Raw genomic sequence first — 21,298 nt, 5'->3', positions numbered from 1 at the left:
TTGAAATGTAGAGAAATTTGTCAAACAGCAAATTTCGTTATGCAGAAGTTTCACTGCACATTTACATCTTATATAATATATATTAACATTATTTATCGAAGATATATTTTATGAATAAAGTATAAGATACGTAAATAAAATTTAAAATCTTTGAAATATAGGTATGAGAATTCATGATTAAGTGACAATGATTTCGAAGAATCTATAAAACGATTTTAAAACGTCACTCGGTTACTATAAGTAGTGTTTATGGGGAAATTATTTTAAACTAAACTAGAGGAAAGTAAATTTGATTTTAGAAAATTTGGCTGTTATTGATATAAATGTGGTAAAAACTTACATATCTGTTTGCAGTTAATTTTTTTCTTTATACATACCTAATAATTATTTAAACTAACACTAATCATATTTGAAGTTTGAACCTTCACTAATGAGGAACATCGTTTCGTGTCGTATATGGGGCAAACACTTTGGGCGTCTTGGGATTTCACGGTTTGGAAATTTAACGAGGTACTTGCACGATCGATCTAGGTATATATATATATATATATATATATACACATAAATACACATAACAATACAATACATTATGCGAGTCGAGTTTGTTCTATTGCATTGTTATAGCATCTAATGCACGCAAGCTCACGATTACCAAATACACCTATTATAATCTAATATAGGTTCAAAGGTTTATACTATATTTGAGTGTGTTAAATATAGTAAGAACTATATACACATAATATATCTATGTGTACACGCGATGAAGTGTTTATATTCCATTTTTCTATTATAAAGGTTTCTGTTATACCTTTAGAAGAATATATTTTATCTTTAGCAAAACTATGGAAGGTGGTAATTTGCTTTAACAAATTACTATGGATAGATTGAAAAACCAGTATAAGTATAAAAGTAGACATACTGAACAAAATTTAATATCAAGTATTCGACAATATTAAATAATTGAAAATCGAAAGTAGAAAAATATAATCACAATAATTATTATAATATTTTGTATTAATTGAAAATATTAAAACATTTGAGTGTTATCGAAAGAAATTAGAATTCAGTTTTTTTTTTATTCTTTTCGTTAGCTTAAACGTTTTTATAATTAAAATAAAACTAAATTTACTACATATTTTATTTCATCAAACAATCAGGTATTTTAATATTTAATCAAACATTTTTCAGTGATAGAGATCCCTCTAAAAAACATAGTGCATACATTTTAATAGAAAATCTTAAGAAATTGAACAATTACAATACATGGGAGATATACAAGAAGACGAAGGGAAATAGAAGTGAGATAAAAATACTCTGAAGTGGTTTTTGGAATGGTAACATGTAATATAAGAATGGACAGAAATCATCCAAATAGCATTACAACTGTCGGTGTTCAGCTAATGTTTTTAGAGACACAATAAAATGTATGTCAATTGGTTGGATAGTCGAGTTAATAGTTTTTGGATTAATTTATTTGAAGGAAATATTTCCGAAATTTCTATTCCAGTATATACTTTATATTGCAACTTATCAAGACAATCTTCGTTTTAATGAAATTCCTAACGCCCACAAAAGTTGTGAACTCATTACTCATGGTCGAATAATTTTGTTTTTTTACATAGTCTAAAAACGCATCGTGAAATAGTTATCAACTATCTACAGTGTAAAATATAATAGCATGTATATGTATATAAAAAAAAGCAGAGATACATAATACATGCATTGGTATAGCCATTGTATAGGTATATAAATATAAAGTATTATAGGAATTGTATCATACATGATACCAATTTGAATTTGAAATTTTTTTGGATATAATAATTTTGTCATAAAATAAATTTTTAATATTAGACGTATTTTGTTCATTGTGAAAGTTATAATATATGTGTGCAAGTTATAAATTCGTCTTACGATTGGTTTTCTCCTTTATATATTATATATTTTCACTCTCGTATCGAATATTATATGGAATTTACTAAAAGTGTTAAAATAAAATAATAATTTATTAGGTACATGAAAAATAATTATGTACTCAAAGCGGTTTCAAAAATAATTAAAAACACTGTATTTTTTATTATACATTATTATATAATAGGTCTTAATAACGAAACGTTTTATGTTATAGCATCGTATAAACCGTTGATTGCTCATTTCTGTTAAATTCACGAAATGGACCAATGAAATATACTTGTATACCAGTCGAACAGCCTGGTTAAATATTGTATAAACCATTTATAAAAAGTAATTAACATACTAAAAAGGTTTAATGCGTTTTACGAAATAAAATAAAACCATACTAACTGTACGGTCACTCGATATCCAAGTTTCAGTTATTGTTAACTTATTTGCATCTTATCAGAACTCTATAAAATAATATTTAAAATATAGATAGACTTGATGGTGGTAGATGCAATTTAAAATTGTTTATACCTTTATTCTATCACATGAGCACTATGAACCATAGGGAATAGATGGAAATATACTCCCAAAATTAATAATATTTAATACTAGTTATATTGATGAAATATGGCACAATCGAAAATAATTTTTGTTTGCTACTCATTAGTCATTAATGAACTATTGAGACGAGACAGGCGATATAAATTATCACTTAGACTCGAATTATCGCCTTACTTGTTGGTCTCATGCGAATTTATAAACTTTTTTACCAAAACAATTAGTAAAAAGAGCAACATTGAAAGAAAACTAGTTACATTCTAAAACAAATACATTCTTTGTTAGAGAGGCTAGCTGACTTCCTGTAGATAAGAAGTGCCATTGTTTCAAATATTCGATAATTTCATGATTCTCGGAATTCTGAAACTATATTATAACTATATAATGTACCATTGCGTTCAATGTAATACATCACTGACGTTTAATAATTTAATTTAGTGGTTTCTTGGGAGTTAGTTCTCTTTCTAGTTATTTCTAGTAAGTTCGTACTTGAGCACGGTCAAACTAGATAATATGTGTGTAAACAAAACTACTCAAGAATCTGTATTATGTCTACACGTGTTTATTAAGTTATATTATGTTGTGTTTTATTGAAGCGTATCATCGAGTATGGGTTAGCAAAGTAGCAAGGCCTAAAATTGGCACTTTAGTGTTTTTGCTTGGACTTCTAATAATTATTGAAGTTTTTTGGTCACGTAGGTAACGAGAATTAAAAGTTGATTCGATTAAACACGTATTGTAATAATAATATGATCCTGCTTTATAAATATGTGTATACTGTATATATATAAATATACATTAATATATCATCATAATATCGTTGTATAATATAAATCATCTAATGTATATTCAAATGTGTACAAATTATATAATTTTTACTAAATTTCGTCATTTTTTCATTGAAATTATTTATCAGGGTATGATAACTATGATGATTTTTTATTGCACAAGTATACAATAAATCTTATAATATTTTAAATTATATGATTTTTTAAACTTTCCTCTATTTTTCAGCATGAACCTATTTATATGTATTATATAATATTATACACTTGTAATTAATTACCAATGCTATATAAGTAAAATTGATTTTTGACATTTTTAATCAATATAAATTCAATTGTCTATGAAATTGAAATATTTTTTGACAGTAAAAATACTGTTGTATCGATTATAATAATGTGGGTACCTATCAGATTATAAAATTAACTAATCGTAAATAAAATGCTAGGGTTAGGACTTGATCATACTTTTATTGTTTTGTTATGTACTATAAATGTCATATTATATATAAACTTCATTACGATTAAAATATTAATTCGTATTTATACAATAGGAGTATTTCAGTATTATATTATACATTTTAACTGCAACAGATTATATTTTAATACTTAATCTGGTTATTAAAATTACAAATATTGTATAAATAATAGTTTTACTACCTTATTATTATTTTAGTGTCGTTCTAGAAATTATAGTAATTTTAATACCAAGAGTCTTATAATAGTTAAGATCTGGATTTAAATGTTATGTGCTTACGAAAACATAAATATATAATATATAAATTATATTAAACGAGTTGGCAATATATTCATTAATTTAATACAGTCCATTGTCATCGTTTTTAAATCATAAACTCCTCAGTTATATACAAATAAATTTGTAATTATATACAACTAACTTATCGCACAAACAACCTTGACAACATAGAACATGTAGGAACAGCCAAATATATAAAAATCTCACTTATTTAAATACTATATACCAATTCCAAACTGACGGTTTCAAATTCTGCTCAATATCTCTGATAGTTAATAACGTCCCATTAAATTTAAAGTTGCGGTCAGTTAAGCAATATTTAATGAGAAAGTAGTAGGGAGGGTTTAAAAATGTTTTGAGTTTAAATAGTAAGCCATTATGCCATACCTCGTCTAATGCTTACGAAATATTAAGGAAGACACAAGTGCAATATATTATTTTCTCCAGGGAGTAGAAAATTGCATCAACTCATTTTTAAACAAATGCTGCCAAAATTAGAGGAAGACAAAATAATACTAAACTCACAATTTGGTTTTCACAACAGCCATTAGATGATGCATCAGGTTCATCAATTGGTGGACAACATTCTTATTGCCCTGGAGGAAAAATGATACTGCAATGATGCATTCCTTGATGTCTCACTAGCTTTTGACTTAATTCTAAGCACTTGAACTCTTCAATAAACTCCTGCAAAGGCCCATTTGGACATTTATAATACAACTATGGGGCACAACCAAAATATCCAACATCAATCGCATAGAAAGAATCCAATATAAAGCTATATACACAATTCTGTAAGTACCTTTCTATACTCATCGTTCCGATCTCAAAATACCGTATGTCTCTGATCTAGAAAAAACTCACTACAAATATTTCAACAATCATTTAGCTCAACATAAAAATACTGGATTCTCTGATCTAAAATTAGTAACTATTTCAAGTAACTTGATTAAAAGATTTTAAAGATAGCGGTGTCATGAATTGCTAGCCTAAATAACTTATTATTGATAAGTCTTAATATCTCCAATGAGAGAATAACCTAACCTCTACAGTCCACCCAATATGTAATTTTATTTATATTAACTATTTCATCAATTGTTGCAATTGTTAAATTTTGTAACAGATCAAATAAAAAATCTTTAGAAAAAAATAAAGATAAATTATTATAAGTCACCATTTACTCTGTTGATGGCTCTTATATTGTCACTTATCGATATCATGTGTCATTTTCAACACAACACGTAATGCGTATCATGTATTCTATACACGCACATTATATCTGGATAAAATGTTTACGTTTATTTGTGCAAAAATTCTGAAATACCATCATCCAAAAAACCTTGATAATTTTGATAATTTAAATTGAAGCAAATGCTTGGTTTCTTGAGAATCTCACAATAATGTTTAAAGAAAATCTATGCATTTAAATAATTGATGATTCAATAAATCGAAATAAAGTTTAAGACGAATACAAACTGTCAACACGATAATTATAAGTTCTTTTTGTGACTTAGCGTGCGTTGTGAATATTCTTGTCATCGGCTCTACCACACCCAAATATTATTTTGTTATGAAAAAAAAAGTAAAAAAAAACAAGAAATGGAAATCAAGCATTTTATAGGAAATTTTAAAATATGTAGGTATATGTATTAATGGTCCCTATAACCATAATACAGTAATTAATTAATTGAATAAATAAAACGTCATTAAATAACTTTGAATATAAATGTTATTACATGTTTTTACAACAATACATTTTTTTAAATTTAAAATAAATAAAATTTATCACATTATATAGGTACCTAATGAAAATAAATATTTAAACTTACATATATTATATCTATTTTATATTTACAATAATAAGCCCAAATTAATACACTAATAAAACAAAAACAAAAAATGGGTGGTTTTGAACCACCAGTAATTTTTTTTTTGTCCTAATGTTGGCAATTTTGTTTTTATCATTCTTGATATTAGTTGCGATTCCAATTAAATGATTTATAACATCTTTTTTTGTAGTTTTAAAAGTTTATTTATACAAAATTTAATTGCCTATGCAATTTTTGAAACATAAAGAAATTCGGCCGTAGCCATTTTCCTCCAATGAATAAAGTAATAAAATCGTCATTCGTTATCAGAATGTTAAATTTAAAAAAAAGAACAAATCAAATATTTAAATTTTAAAGTATAATTAAAGATCTAGCTATTCCAACAGTCCAAAATGTTGCAAAAACTTTCTACAAACGCACACACTCCAAGTTCCACAGCCATCGTAATCCCCTGATTTCCGAACTATCTACCAACACTATTCCTGGTGACCCCAGAAGGCGTCTAAAACGTACCTGGTGTCGTGACCTACTAATCTAAAATTGTTTATACCTCTATCGCCCCTAATTTTGTAATCACACCCTCTCCTACTAGCAAACTAAAATCCTAGCCTAAAATCCTAACCTTAAGTGCCTCCAATGGGCGGTTTCTTATTTCCAGCCTCTCAAAAGCCATATCACCTCCATCACATGCACTTATTGTAAAACAACATTTACAGATTGTGTATATTTAAATAAACGTTAAAAAAAAAAAAAGTATAATTACTAGTGGAATTATATAATTTTCCGAAATATACGTATCGGTTAAATAATCAGCGTACAAACTCACTCTTTGATCATTTGGTATAATACTCATAAAATCTTCAATAAAACATTTGGAAACTTCTTGTGGACTTAAAAAAGTGAGTCCAAACGTGTTTCTTATCCAAGACCCAATTTCATAGTTTTTTTTTGTATAGTATTGAACTAAACCGAGATTTTGGATTTTCCGAAACCATGATTGTGTCAGGTGAAACCTACAGCCAACTATTATTGTATCAGGCCATACTATAGAAACAGCATCATGAATAGCTTGCTTAATCAAAGTTACAATCGACTGTTATAAACTGCGTGTGCTGTCGGACACTTGGACTAGCGTTTTTCCCTAGCCGATAAGAACGCGACCAGAATTTAATCAACAGATACGCGCAAAATGTGATCCTAGCCATACTCTATTTTTATAATACGAAACGCAACACTACAACACTGACTAAAATATTGGAGGAAAATAGACATAATTTTAGTCAAAAATAATGTGGAGGAAAATGGAAACCAACCTTTTTTGTTTTTGGCGGAAAATGGACAGTGGAGAAAAACGGAATCTCGTTTTTGGAAGAAAATGGTCCCGCCCAGAAATTCGTATACCACGAATATAGATACTATGTTTGCACAACGAGCACAGATATAATGACTAGATTTTCTTATCAAGAATTAAAATAAAGTATTGTTCACTAGCGCCTCTATAATGTATATTTAATGTACAACATCAATGTTTAAAAATATCTTGTTTTTTTAAGATTCAATATAATAATTATATCATATTTTAGAATAAATCAATAAATTATATTTATGAATTTTTTAATTATTGTGTATTTATTATTATTAGTATGGAACATGGTATAAGAGTTCAGCTATAATAATCGCTGTAAAGGGTGCTATTATATGCGACTTTTCGTCATATTTGAAAAAAAAAACATTCGGTGCCACTCAGCTCTGTGATCCAATATAGGTCGTTGTGCAACCATAGTATCTATATCTGTGCTCCATACATGTTATAAAAACGAGTGTTTGTTGTTTAATAAAATATACTAACATAACAAAAACTATGTGAAAAAAAGTGACTAATTATCTATTTATTAGCTAATATGTAGGTATGACTGATTTATAGTTAAAAGGATTTTTCCAACATTAATACTCAAAAATAATAGATTATTTAAAATCATCGGAGTTTTCAGGACATCTTGTATAAATTGGTCACGGTAAAAAAAGTCCAATTGACATATTTAAATATTATATAATACATTTAAAAATTCAATATTAATTCTTAGCAGAATGTACAATTTTAATGTAAGATGAAATCGGTAATTTCGATTACAGCTACAAAACGAGCGTACCTAGATGTTTTTCATGGATATATAACACTCTGTAGTCTATACATATGTAATTTATGCACCTCTTGAATGGTACTTCAACTAAAAATACTAATACTTTGGTTTACATGTGAAATTTCAAGGCGATTGAACAGGCGTCACTTGTTAAAAGCATTCTGCCACAAACACAACTCATCGACAAAACAAATGTCCGCACTCTCAATACAGTAATAATGTACACACTCGAATTTTGGTACTGTAGCTGCCTACCCATTTACATCCTCATCGATTTTATAGTACCATCCATTGCGGTGTTTTATTGTATAATATATTATATCGTTTTACCACGAACAGCAGTTAATCACCCTGCATGGTGCTAAAATACGTGCTTCATTTGCGATTCGCGTGTTTTTAAAATATCGGAGTATAGAGTACTGGAGTATGTACTATAGTTACTTGTAATTAGTAGGTACCTACTTCACGTTAGAATTTTAACAAAAAAAAGTACATAAAACATAAAAATACTATTGTTCGAAGTAGGTAGGGCGTTAACATAATGTATATACCTACTTAAATGTACACTGCGCGCTATAGCCGTACACGTTTAAATATCTGTAGTGACCCCTGCGTGGTTCAAGCAATTTATCTACCCCGTCGGGTCATCGGCCTAACCTCGGGCCAAGATCAATCAAACCATTCACCCCTCTTAAAAAAAGCGAACTTTCTAAATTGTGTTCGGGAATGCCAAAGTTCAGTCATCCTGTAAATATTTTTTGTATGCAGCATATTAAATTAAAATTGTACAGTTGACTGAAGTGCGTATAGTTAAAAAAGATGATCAAAATATACATATTGGAGTAATAGATTTAAAAATATAAGATTTTGTACTTTTATTACTGTTTAGTAGTACCTACAAAATTGGAAAGTGGTACAAAACAATATTATCACCGACTACCGATAATAATCAATACATATATTCTTAGAATCACTAATATAACATAATAGGTACATATGATAATATAGTACCTATATTCTTATAATATTCGAAGATAATTATTAATATTAAATAATGTTATTCTTATTATGTTTGAATAAATACAATGAACAAATAGGTAAATATTATTTTGAAATTACATTAAATTTAAATTTACAATTTTTATTTTCATCAAAAGTTTTATATCAGTTAAAATACGATGTCCGGTATTTTTAAAGAGGGACTATTATTATTATTATTATTATTGCTATCGTATAAAAAATGGAAATTTAAAATGAGGAGGTACGGTAGTCTAATGCATAAAAAAAAATATAAAACGCTGATTTTATAGTATATTTTTGTCAAAAAAAAAAATCGTTGAAAATGTATTTGTACAGGCGAGGCGTGAATAGGATAAATATTTCAACGAAATTAATATAATTCACGATCAATGTTTATAACAAATATTGGAGTATCTTCTAATGGAAATAAAACTGGGAGATTTTTATTTGTTTTTTGAGCCCATATTCTCTTAAAAATGTAAATGCCACTAAATAATAATCAACTTCTCTTGTGGTTGTATTTAGCCATCAGCTCATTTTTTAAACTTAAATAACAATAATAATTGAAGAGTACATTAGTTCGTATGTTTTTATTTGATATTTGATGTTGTATCGTAAAATTGGGATAAAAAAATAAAAGAACACTGAACTTTTAGTAAGTTATTAAATACATTTTAATTTAAAGCTATATAATTATTGCTAATTTAGTTTAGTGAAATATTTGATTTTGTGCTGTAATATGAGTTTATGAATAAAACATATTATCATTTTTTAAAGAATAAAAAAAATTTAACATCTAAATATAATGTAAAATTATTATTTTTGGCATGAAGTTTATTTTAATGACCTGTAGGTAATTTTATATAAAATATTTGGAAAGTTTTATAGGCACGTTAAAAAACAAACCTGCCATAAAGATCAAATCAAAAACATAAAACAAAAACCTTTTAGCGTTATTTTACATATAAACTGAATACGTAGCAGATTATGTTTTAAAGGCTCGTAAATTTTTCTTTCAGTTCAGAATTGCTTAGAATTTTAAAATTCATATAATATTTTCACATCAGCTTGTAATTCATTTAGCAATAAAATTCAATACGACCGTCCAACAAAATGTTTATTTTCACTTGGCTTAGACTATTGAAAACAGTTTGTAATTAAATTGAATATTATAGAATTTTATGCAGGTGATCTATCAAGGATATTTGTAATAAATATTTTACTGATTTTATTAATGATGTGATATAAACTATTTTGGAATTTAAAACAACTAAACTTGGGTGACGATTGACAACAACACGACCCAACGTTGAAAGTTTCATAAAATGTATTCGTGGAAGTCGTGCACATAATTTGTTGTGTTTGAGTGTTAAAATAATAATAATTATTATACCGTTTAGAATAAAATGTATTATATACATATATGGGGTGTCTAGAAAGTTTGAAAATCCTCGATCCTTAGTGAGGATCTCATATTATTATTAGTAAATTATGATGATATTCGAGGTAGTAATTAAATTAGTATTATACGCGTATCTTCACTGTTTCTAATGTTGTGATAATATTCGTAGCAGTCATTGCACGATATGTGAAACCCACTAATGTAATGAACTTTTTCAATAGAAGACACATTGTATATTATATGTATTTTTTTTTTTAGAGCTTCCAGTTTGAAGCATGTCGACAGAATGATGAAAAGGTAAAAACTTAATATAAAGACAATAAAAGACAATAAAAGACAATACTATCATTTATAAGTGATGTTTATTAAACGTTTTTTCACCATTGAAAGGATGGTTAGGTTAGGGATGTCGATGGTTGCAGCGTAATCAAGTATAATAAAGTCGTCTGCAGGGTTTTAGATTTTATTCAACAGCCAATAATTTCAAAAATGTATTACTCAACATCGTGATCGAAACGTTGTAAAAATAAATTGGCAAACTGCCATGATAAAACCAGTGTTTTTAAAGTCCATTACTATAATGACAGTAATAGTACTGATGTTTTACCACGTTTACTATACAGTATACAGATTATATTGTTCAATTTTGATATATAATATACAGGGTGATTTTTTTTTTATCATGAACCACTCATTATTTATAAGTATCAATGTTTTTGAAAATATTTTTTTACAAAGTTTCGTGTTGTTAAAAGAACAACGTTTTTATTAAAAAATTATGTTTTTTAATATTTTTTATCCTTATAATTTTTTAAGTTTTTTACTTTTTTGAATGACAACCTAGAGTTTTAATTTCATATTCCAAAGCGGAGTATTTTTCTAAGTATTTTTATACGTAAAAATCGAATTTTGGATGAGTAGTTTATGAGTTCTAAGTATTTATAGTTTATAGAAGTGGAGTAGTGGAAAAACATTTTGCGGGGTAACCCCGTACCACTCCACTCTTCCAATCTAAACTTTAAATAAACTCATAAACTAATCGTCCAAAATTTACGTATAAAAATACTTAGAAAAAAATCTTCTTTGGAATATGAAATTAAAATTCTAGGTTGTCATTCAAAATGCCCTCCGGGTTAAGAATGTACCCTCTTACCTTGTGAAAATGATAAGATCCTACCTACAGGATCGATCCATATTGGTTGGCGAAACACTCCACCGTCGAAGTACGACGTGCGGCGTGCTACAGGGCTCGGTTCTTGGACCAGCCTTGTGGAATGTCTTTTACGACGATTTATTGGACATGGAAACCCCTTCGGGTGTCCAACTCGTGGCATTTGCCGATGATGTGTGCGTCATAGGCATCGCCCGCACAGGCGAGGCAGCCGCTACCCTGCTTAATCCTGTGTTAGCTAAGGTATCGGCTTGGATGGAACAAAACGGACTGAAGTTAGCCCCCACCAAAACTGAGGCTGTAGTCCTGACAAGGAAAAACAAATATGACAACCCGGAGCTTCTGGTTGAAGGACACGTAATTCCTATCAAACGATCAATGCGATACCTTGGTGTTGAGATCGACACTCGGCTCTCTTTCACCAAACACATACAACAGGCCTCCCGTAAGGCTACCGACTCAGCGACAGCTATAGGCAGACTGATGCCCAACATCGGCGGACCGTCGCAAAGCAAAAGAGCGCTTCTTGGCACTGTGGCAAACAGTAAGATGCTGTACGCCTCGCCGACCTGGGCCGTCCGCGGGACAAAAACGGCTAAGAATCGCGCAGAATTGGCAAGAGCGCAGAGGGCCGTCGCACTCCGCATAACACGTGCCTACAGGACAGTCTCGGCCGACGCTTCGTCAGTATTGGCCTCAATGCTACCTGCAGACCTGTTAGCAACAGAGAGGTCTAGAGTTCGGGTTCGCCTGGACGACCAGACTGACGTCGTCCCGAACACCGTTAAAAACCAAGAGAGAATAATCAGTATTGCAGCTTGGCAAGCTCGGTGGGACCGGTCTGATAAAGGCAGATGGACATACCGGCTACTCCCTGACGTTGGGCGCTGGTTAACAAAGCCACCGCTAACCCTGACTTTCCGACTGACGCAGGTGCTTTCGGGGCACGGGTGCTTCCGGAGCTACCTGAAGAGGTTTAATCGGGCGGACGACAGTTATTGCGTATACTGCGTCAACCCCGACGACTCTGCTGAGCACACGGTTTTTACCTGCCCGAGATGGATTGACGACCGCGTTCGAATGACTGAGATTATGAGGCGACCTCCGAACGCGGGTGACGTTGAGGAAATCCTGTGTGGTCCCCTGTCACATGACTTGCCAGAAGACGCCCAAGCCCGAAGAAGAATTATTAAACAGTTCGAAACTAATTGCCTGGAGTTCATCCGCATGGTCGAGACGATTCTGTCGACCAAGGAAAAGGATGAACGCGAGGAAGAGGCCTTGCGAAGGGCATAGGGGAACGTGCGACCGCTCTGATGGAGAACGAAACATCCAGAGTGGTGGACTCCGGTCGGCTCGCCAATCGGATGACAGGCACGCGAATTCAAGGGCGGCGGACTCCGGTCAGCCCGAGAAGGACAGGAAGAAGTCAAGTAAAACTTTTAATGTAATTAATATTTGATAATGTCAATAAACGATGGCGGCGCCGTGGAAGCAATGCGAAAGCAGATCTCGCGGCGTCGTCGGTTAAAACGGAAAAAAAAAAAAAGGTTGTCATTCAAAAAAGTAAAACTTAAAAAATTATAAGGATACAAAATATAAAAAACATAATTTTTTAATAAAAACGTTGTTTTTTTAACAATATGAATCTTTGTAAAAAAACATTGATACTTTTTGAAATAATGAGTGGTTCATGATAAAAAAATCACCCTGTATACATAAATTATATGGATATATAATATTATACATAATATATAATAATTTTATAGAGATTAATGTAATGTATATATTTTACTAATAAATATTAAGTTTATATATTTGAGAAAATAAATGCGCTCGTCAGAAAGTGTTGAAAATTGGGTATATCTCAGTCGAATGGTCATTTTATGTTTACATAGTATTCAAAATGTATTTTTTACCAAATATTTAAATTTTTATACGGATGAAAAAGTAATGGATAAAATATAAGCCAAAGTCAATTACAAAATCAAATGTGATGTATACGATCTATCTAAGCTGACCAGGTGTACACTGTACATATACGAATTCTGAATACATCATAAAAACGATTTCTTGAAAATTTAGACATAATAATATGTGATTATTGCACTGGACCCTAACTCTAACTCGTGTAAAAATAATGCACTTGTTGGGTTTTAAAATTAGTCCAAACATCTATCGCAGCCTGCAGGATAACTATTAGTTATCTACACAGCAGTTTACTATACTTTTAAAAGGATATTTATTTTAAAAAAATATGTATATTAAATTATTAACCTATATTATACAAAAAATATTACTACAAAACAGCGTATCCATAAAATGTTTGCTGCAGACTTATATTAATAAAAATAATAATGCAATTAAAACTCGTATGACATGCATTGGTCAGTTTTTATGATGAGTACTTTTTCCGGGTAAAGAAGTACGCATGAGTCGTGTAGATACTTCAGTAAAATATGTAAGTATAATGCTATTAGTCACTCGTAGATGTACTAACGTGATTAGAAGTTTTTTTAAAATTATTATTCTGTGATGATCCAGTAGATTTAGTAGGTACCTAGCTAAAGCTCGTATTGTGGTTTTCGGCTTCGTAAATCGTAACAAATCATATACATTAGATTTGGATACACTACCCTCTTTGTTTACATGCTATAAGCACACATTTTTATTCAACTGTAATCTGGTTTATTGTTGTTTTTCAATTTATCTAATTATTTTTGTTTTATTTAAAAAATTTTTTTTGCGCTATAGAATTTCACATTATGCATTTATACATCATCCTCTTTTACCTTCTTGATGGCTTAGCAATAATTTACGATTTGCCGTCGGTAAGCTGTTCTTACTTGCGTTTGTATTACGATGATAAATTGATACTTTTTACGAGATTACAATGAATTATTTCTTATTCCTTTATAAATATTGTTGTTTTATGATTATCTAACACGTGAAGCAGTTTCCTACGATCTTCTATTGTTTAATTTTTCTACCAAAAATGTACACTAAAAAGTTATTTAATTTAATAAAAAAAATAAAAACTATCTGATAAAATTAATTTAGTGTATCCTATATTTTATAAGCTGAATACTGAAATATTTGTATGTAATTTATTTAGCAAACATAATAATCTTTATGCAGATGGTCCATGCCCAAATACAATATAAATAATTTACAGATAATCATAAATTATAAATATATAGGTATTCAAAAGGATATCAATAAAAACATGTGCGTGTTGAGATACGATTATAGTTATGATTTTTACAAATATCTATAACAAAATTATGTTTTTTCAACCAAAAGAGTGCTACCTTCGTACCTACGTTCTTTTGGCAAACAATATTAACAGTAATTAGTAATTAGTAAATCGTGTAAAATAATTTACGTTTGAAATTGAGTTTATATTGAATGACTAATAAAAAAATAAAATATTACATAAACATGTAACGCCCGCTTTCCAACCACAAGCATAAAAATTACATTTTATCATGATTTAGTTATCTAAAAAATATAATTTACTTGAAAAAAATGTTAACTCCTTTGAGGTTTATACTTTGTATAGAAATAAATTCCCAGAAGACGTAAAAAAAAAATCGCTATGGAATAAATTTGTCCCAAGTCGTATTGCTACATGTAAACATACTTCAACAGATACGGGAGTTTTTTTTGTATAAAATAAAATCGTTCTAAGATCAAAATAAATGTATATAATATACAGTTACAAAAGAAGAAATTTAATATTTCAACAGAGATTATATTTAAAGCTTTTGCATCGTAAATTATTATATCAGTTTTATACGTTAGTGGGGGGACTAAATGGTAATATTATAATATATTCTAGCCAAAAGCTATTAGATATTATATGAAATAAAATCAACTAAATATTTATTGTGAGCGGCATGTAAAAATATAATATCATCGTACCTGCTACAATTGCCAAAGCGATTATGTGTGGAAGACAGATATTTGATAACGTAAATTATATATTATTTTTGGTTTTCAGAGTGACACGGTTATCATAGGTTTCGTATTCATGAGTTCTCATGCCCAGATATAATATCGGGATTGGCGTAGGTATAACGAATAAAACGTAAAAATTATAAATTATACCTATATACGTATACTACAAGCCATGATAGCCATGATTGAGAGTTGTGTAATGTGTTGTGTGTAAAAAAAAGTTAATATGTGTCATGTTATTGAAGCTGACAAGGCGCGACGTGGATTTAATGTGATTCTAAAGAAATAAAACAATAATACTAGCTAGTGATTGTATGTACCTACACGTTTTTGTGAAAAGAGTGACTTTGTGACTCCTGTGCTATGCTGTAGCTGTGTAGTCTATGTAATAATACTAATAATATATAAATGCCAATGTACGTTTGACCTTTTTCCGGACGTGTGCACACATATAATATATTATATTATTATATTATACCGGATAAAAAAAGAATTGTCTCTTATACATGATGTTCATGCTCAGCTATATATATACTTTCATAATGGTAGTTTTTTTTGTACTAAAAATGTCATTTTAGATTATAAGTGTACTTGAAAAAGTTTTGGTCATAAGTAAAAATAACTATCATCGTATAGTTGGATGAGAATATATTTTACGAATTTGTATGTGATATAATTAATGTATTATTTTGCAACCCATAATATTTGTAGGGTAAAGTTTTTACAAACATCATTGTTTGGTAATGACTTGTCTTCATTAAGATTTGAAGTTATGAAAATTGAATATTTTGCTTTAATGTTATTGGAAATTAAATATTTCACTAAAATTTAAAATATATGATTCCATCATCTCCCGTTTTTACCTATATTAAAAATTTTTGATTCCCGTTTCCATCAATTTACTTTCCTTATGATCGTTTTGAATAAACATTGTCAGAAACAATTAAAAATCAGAGGAAAGTAATTTTTATTTTTGTTTTAATTTAACACACCTTATAAAAAATCTTTATAGTTCACTTATGAGATAACTTAAAATTGTTGATTTAGTTATTTTTTTATTTATGTTATTAATAACTTATTATAATTTTTTAAACATCAATAATTTTCATTTGTCATTCAAACCATATAAAAATATTTTAGGTTAAAATTTAAATATATTCCTACCTCAAAATTAATCACATCATTTTAGTACTTAATTGAACATAATATTATAAATATATACATATATGAATATTCTAATTTCTAATTTCAATTATTTATCCAAGCATGAGAGTACATTAAAATGCAAAATGTTTTCTAGAAATATGGATTATGAGGGTAATATTTTGACCAAAACAAGTATTCTGGTGGAAATGTGAGTCAACCTTTTTTAAATTGGCTGAAAAGGTGAAAACGGTCGTTTTAAATGTTGGTGGAAACGGTACACTCCAATGTTTTAATCTTATAACATGAATTTTGATTTTAATAATTTATTTAAATTGTTTGTGAGGATTATAATTTGAGATTTATTGGGGTTGTGTATATGCATTTCTATGTTTAATAGAAAATAAACAGTGTGTTAGAATAACAAGAAACATATATTCATAAGAATGTACATTCACTTCAATAATGTTCAAAACGTTGTTTTTAAATTCATTAGTTTAAATTGTTCGTGGTCAACCTTTATTAGCGAAAAAAAAACACTTCAATGTTTTTAAAACGTTACGCTGCTCAATGAAAAAAATCCACGTTCGGGATCTAAAAATACGTCTATCGGGAAATTTTTATTTTTGATAAGATTAAAATATACATTTTTTTTTTAAATTTGTTCCTTAAACAATTGCGCGATAGCTTAAACTTTTGAGCAGTAAGATCTATTAAAAGTTATTGACCATAGTTAAGGAAATAAAATATATTTGATAATATCATGTATTAGTTATTTGGTAGTTAGATGTAATAAAACTATGAACCTAAAATGTAACGGTTTGAAATATTTATTTGTGGAACTAATTTTAATTTACTAAAAATATTCTAACACTGAAACTTTTCAATTTATTTTTAAAAACTTAAATAATAAACCTAATAAGAGCTAATTATATAATATAATAAACACTCATTTTTAGGTGCTTATTTAAAAAATAAAAGTGACATATTTTTTGATAAATTTTGTATTAGATGTAGTAAGATAAATAAGAAATACTTTTTAGTATTTGCAAAAACAATAGGTAGAGAAATAAAATAAGTGATTGAATATACTGTTGAATTTATTGTAAGAGCTATTTTGAAATCACATCAATGTGAAATATGTGCTAATGAAAAAGTGCCAGTGAAATAAATTTATTGCTGTTAGTAAAAAAAAAGAGGCGATTTTACAATGGCCAGTCAAGGTGTTGTAAAGCTCTGTCAAGTAGCAGAAGCTATTGTAGGAGTAAATGGGAAACAATTTAATAAAATTACTATGGACAAATTGACTGTATAAACTTTCTTAGAGATAAATTTTGAACAATGTTTATTAAATATATCTAATCGCTCTATATATCAGGAGTCATAAAATAATTATTTATTGCAACTCATAAAACTCATTAATATAAAGAATTTTTAAAAATGTAAATGAAACATAAAATTGAGCAGGCAGTCTTACAGAAAATGTGTGCACTTCCATCAATAGATAATGAAATATAATACACCTATTATGATACATTTAATGTAATTAAAATTTAATATAATTTCGATTGAAATAGGCGCCTACCAAATAATATTAGATAATTTCATAAAATTAAAAATTGTGAAATATTTCAGTATTTTTTTTTCTAACTATAATTTACATAAATAGTACCACCATTGCATAATTGTCGACAATAAGTCATTTTCTGGGGAAAAAACCAAGTTCTGCTGTAAATGGTAGAAAAAAATCTAATATATTGTAATATGTTAACTACGGCACTCATTGCATTAATATCAATGATTAAATCTATAATTCATTGACTATATAATTAATAATAGATAAATAAACATTATTATTTTTATTAAAAAATTTCAATGTTTTTTGTTTTTGCGAAAAAAATAGTTAAATATAAATGCATGGCACGCAGATAAGGCTATAAAAAAAATTAATAAGTACTGTTATGAGTCTTGAAAATGTTAGTATTGTTTATTCTAAGAAATAAAAAACGAATTATAAATGAGTACATTTTTTGATGAACCATGAAATAGTATTCCTAAAAGGCTTTTACCTTCTTTTTGCCTCTTTTTTGTTTCCTACCTAGATACAAAGCGTATCTCTGACACATAGATTTGACCATGGCCAAGAAAGATCTCAGTCTCACTCTTTATACTCTTGGTCCATAATTATTAGGTTGATGACTTGAATGTACCTACCTCTGTATATACACTATATAGGCATAGTAGGTACACAAGGCTTACATAAATATTATCTCTTCTTTTATGTTGTTTACTACCTTATAATATTACGATCGTCAAAACTTTCATTAATCATGAAATTAATATAGTTAAAAATAAGGTTAAATTAGCTAGGTTAATTAAAAGAATAATTTGAATCAATTAAAAAACAAAAAAAGGCGGAAAACAAATGCAAATTATTAAATTAAGTTATAGAGGCCTGTTGAATTCAAAAAACTATCATTATTCTAATATTTTATTCTCGTCTATAGTCAATGAATATCTTATGTTGTATGAGTTAATTTTATTATCTTATGTATTGTGCCAACATTAAATAATTCAAGTTAGTTTATATTAACGTATATATTAACGAATATACAGTTTTTTTGTATGAAGTTACCTTTTATTTGAATTATTTAATGTTGGCACGATACATGAGATAATAAAATTAACTCATACAACATGTTAAGATATTCATTAACTATAGACGAGAATAAAATATCAGAATAATGATAGTTGTTTTTTGAAGTCAACAGGCCTCTATAACTTAATTTAATAATCTGCAATTGTTTTCCTCCTTTTTTGTTTTTGTTTTTTTCCTTTTATATAAATACTAAGAAACTATACTCTTACGTCAAATTCCTCTTTAAAAAAAAAAAAATATTTTTAAAATCTTAAATTTTGTAAACTTACTATAATTATTTATTGTAACTAATGGCCATGTAGCTGCCGGGTTTTATTTGATCAATAAAAAAATAAATATATATCAGAATGTAAAACAGAAAAACGTTAAAACATAGTTTTTGAATTATTATTATTATTCCTATTATATACAAAATTCGATTTAATTTTCGTAAAAATATCAAGTTGAAATAACGAATATCAAAAGTATATTAATTTGAATAACTGTTTTATTATTTATTTCTTTATTAGTAATGTCATTAATCTATAATCAAATTAAAATTATTTTTAGTCGGTCTTATCAATGAACTTAGTTTACATATTATTACATCTTGAAATAATAATTTAAATAAAATGGATTTTTTCCTTACTGATTTTAATTTGTACAATTGCACATATATTATTTTATGTGTTTCCAAAATTGTTTCTTCAAATGATATATCACGGTGGGGTCCTGAATGCGTATTCATACTCATATGATAATATACTTGTCACACAAACACAAAGCGTATTTCATATTAACATTAGAATACCAGCTATATACTCAACTTCCATGAATCACTGCTTTCAATAAACATGATCACTATAGTTTCAAAGAAAATAATACTATTCAAACCAATATATAAATGTTTAAAATAACAATTAAAATAAATAATATAACACACAGCTACTTGGTGAGTAAAGACGATCCTCCACTATGTGAGTCATGCAGCGTACTTTTAACCGTCAACCACATTATCACTGAATATCAAAAATACTATCAGTATCGAAATCAATTTCACATATCTGAACAAATCTGTCAAGCACTTGGACCAAACCCAAAGGATGTAAAAACTTTATTTTATTCTTAAAAAAAAAACAGAATTGTACAATTTAATTTAATCTAGAAAATGTATACTTAAAATACTAAAAATGTAACAAAAAAAAATTTATTTTACTAATGGCCTAGTTGTCGATGTACTTTGATCAATATATATAAAAAAAAAAATAATCATTTTTTTCTAATTTTAAATTTTAGTGTAGAATAAATTTGTGATTTTTATCACTGTTATAGTCTATAAATAAAGAAATATATTAATAGACTATATGATTATTATGTATATATCTGGTTATTACATAACCACAGTATGTATAACAACAAAATAAAACATTATTATGTAATCGGTACACATTTTAATGGTAGGTAAACCCGAACTTATTACGAAGGGCTGAAGATAAGCTACTATGGGATTAATCAAATCTTGGGCCAAGGCATATGTATAAAATTTCCTTAAGTGATGTAAACGCAAATCATTGGTGAACTATAATAAAAGGTTTTAGCTAGTTGAAAAAGACTGTAATATTATTATGATTTATTTTTAGTCTATGCATTTTAAGAAATATATTATAAAATATAGGAATGAGGGAATATGCACTAAAAGTCTAAAAATTCAAAAATAACTAAAAAAATTAATAAAAAAATTCACAGTTATGAATTAAAAGAAATCAATAAATATAAGGTACATAGGTATGCATAAAATAATGAAATAATTTATAAATAGATGTGTATGATGAAAAGTTAATTTGAATCAATTTGTGATAACTAACTTTTTAGTTTTTTTTACATTTAAATATTATACATAATACACATATTATACCTATTACATATTTGTGGTTGTGTTATTTGGGCCAAAACTATTTTTTTTCTTATAAATGTCCAATAAGTTATATGATAAAAAAA

At 28.1% G+C, this 21,298-nt stretch overlaps 1 protein-coding gene across 1 annotated transcript in view; it reads right to left on the bottom strand.

Moving 5' to 3' along the window:
• LOC107167628 (neuropeptide Y receptor type 2-like) overlaps positions 1–21,298 on the bottom strand; it is a 218,234-nt gene that overhangs the window by 29,893 nt on the left and 167,043 nt on the right. The gene's annotated exons all lie outside the window — the stretch shown is intronic.

This window comes from Diuraphis noxia, unplaced genomic scaffold (genome assembly GCF_037042655.1).
Source record: "Diuraphis noxia isolate RWA-SAM2 unplaced genomic scaffold, SU_Dnox_SAM2 contig0003, whole genome shotgun sequence".
Lineage (NCBI taxonomy): Eukaryota > Metazoa > Arthropoda > Insecta > Hemiptera > Aphididae > Diuraphis > Diuraphis noxia.
Note: the sequence above shows the minus strand (reverse complement) of the source record. Positions and strands in the feature narration are given on the sequence as shown.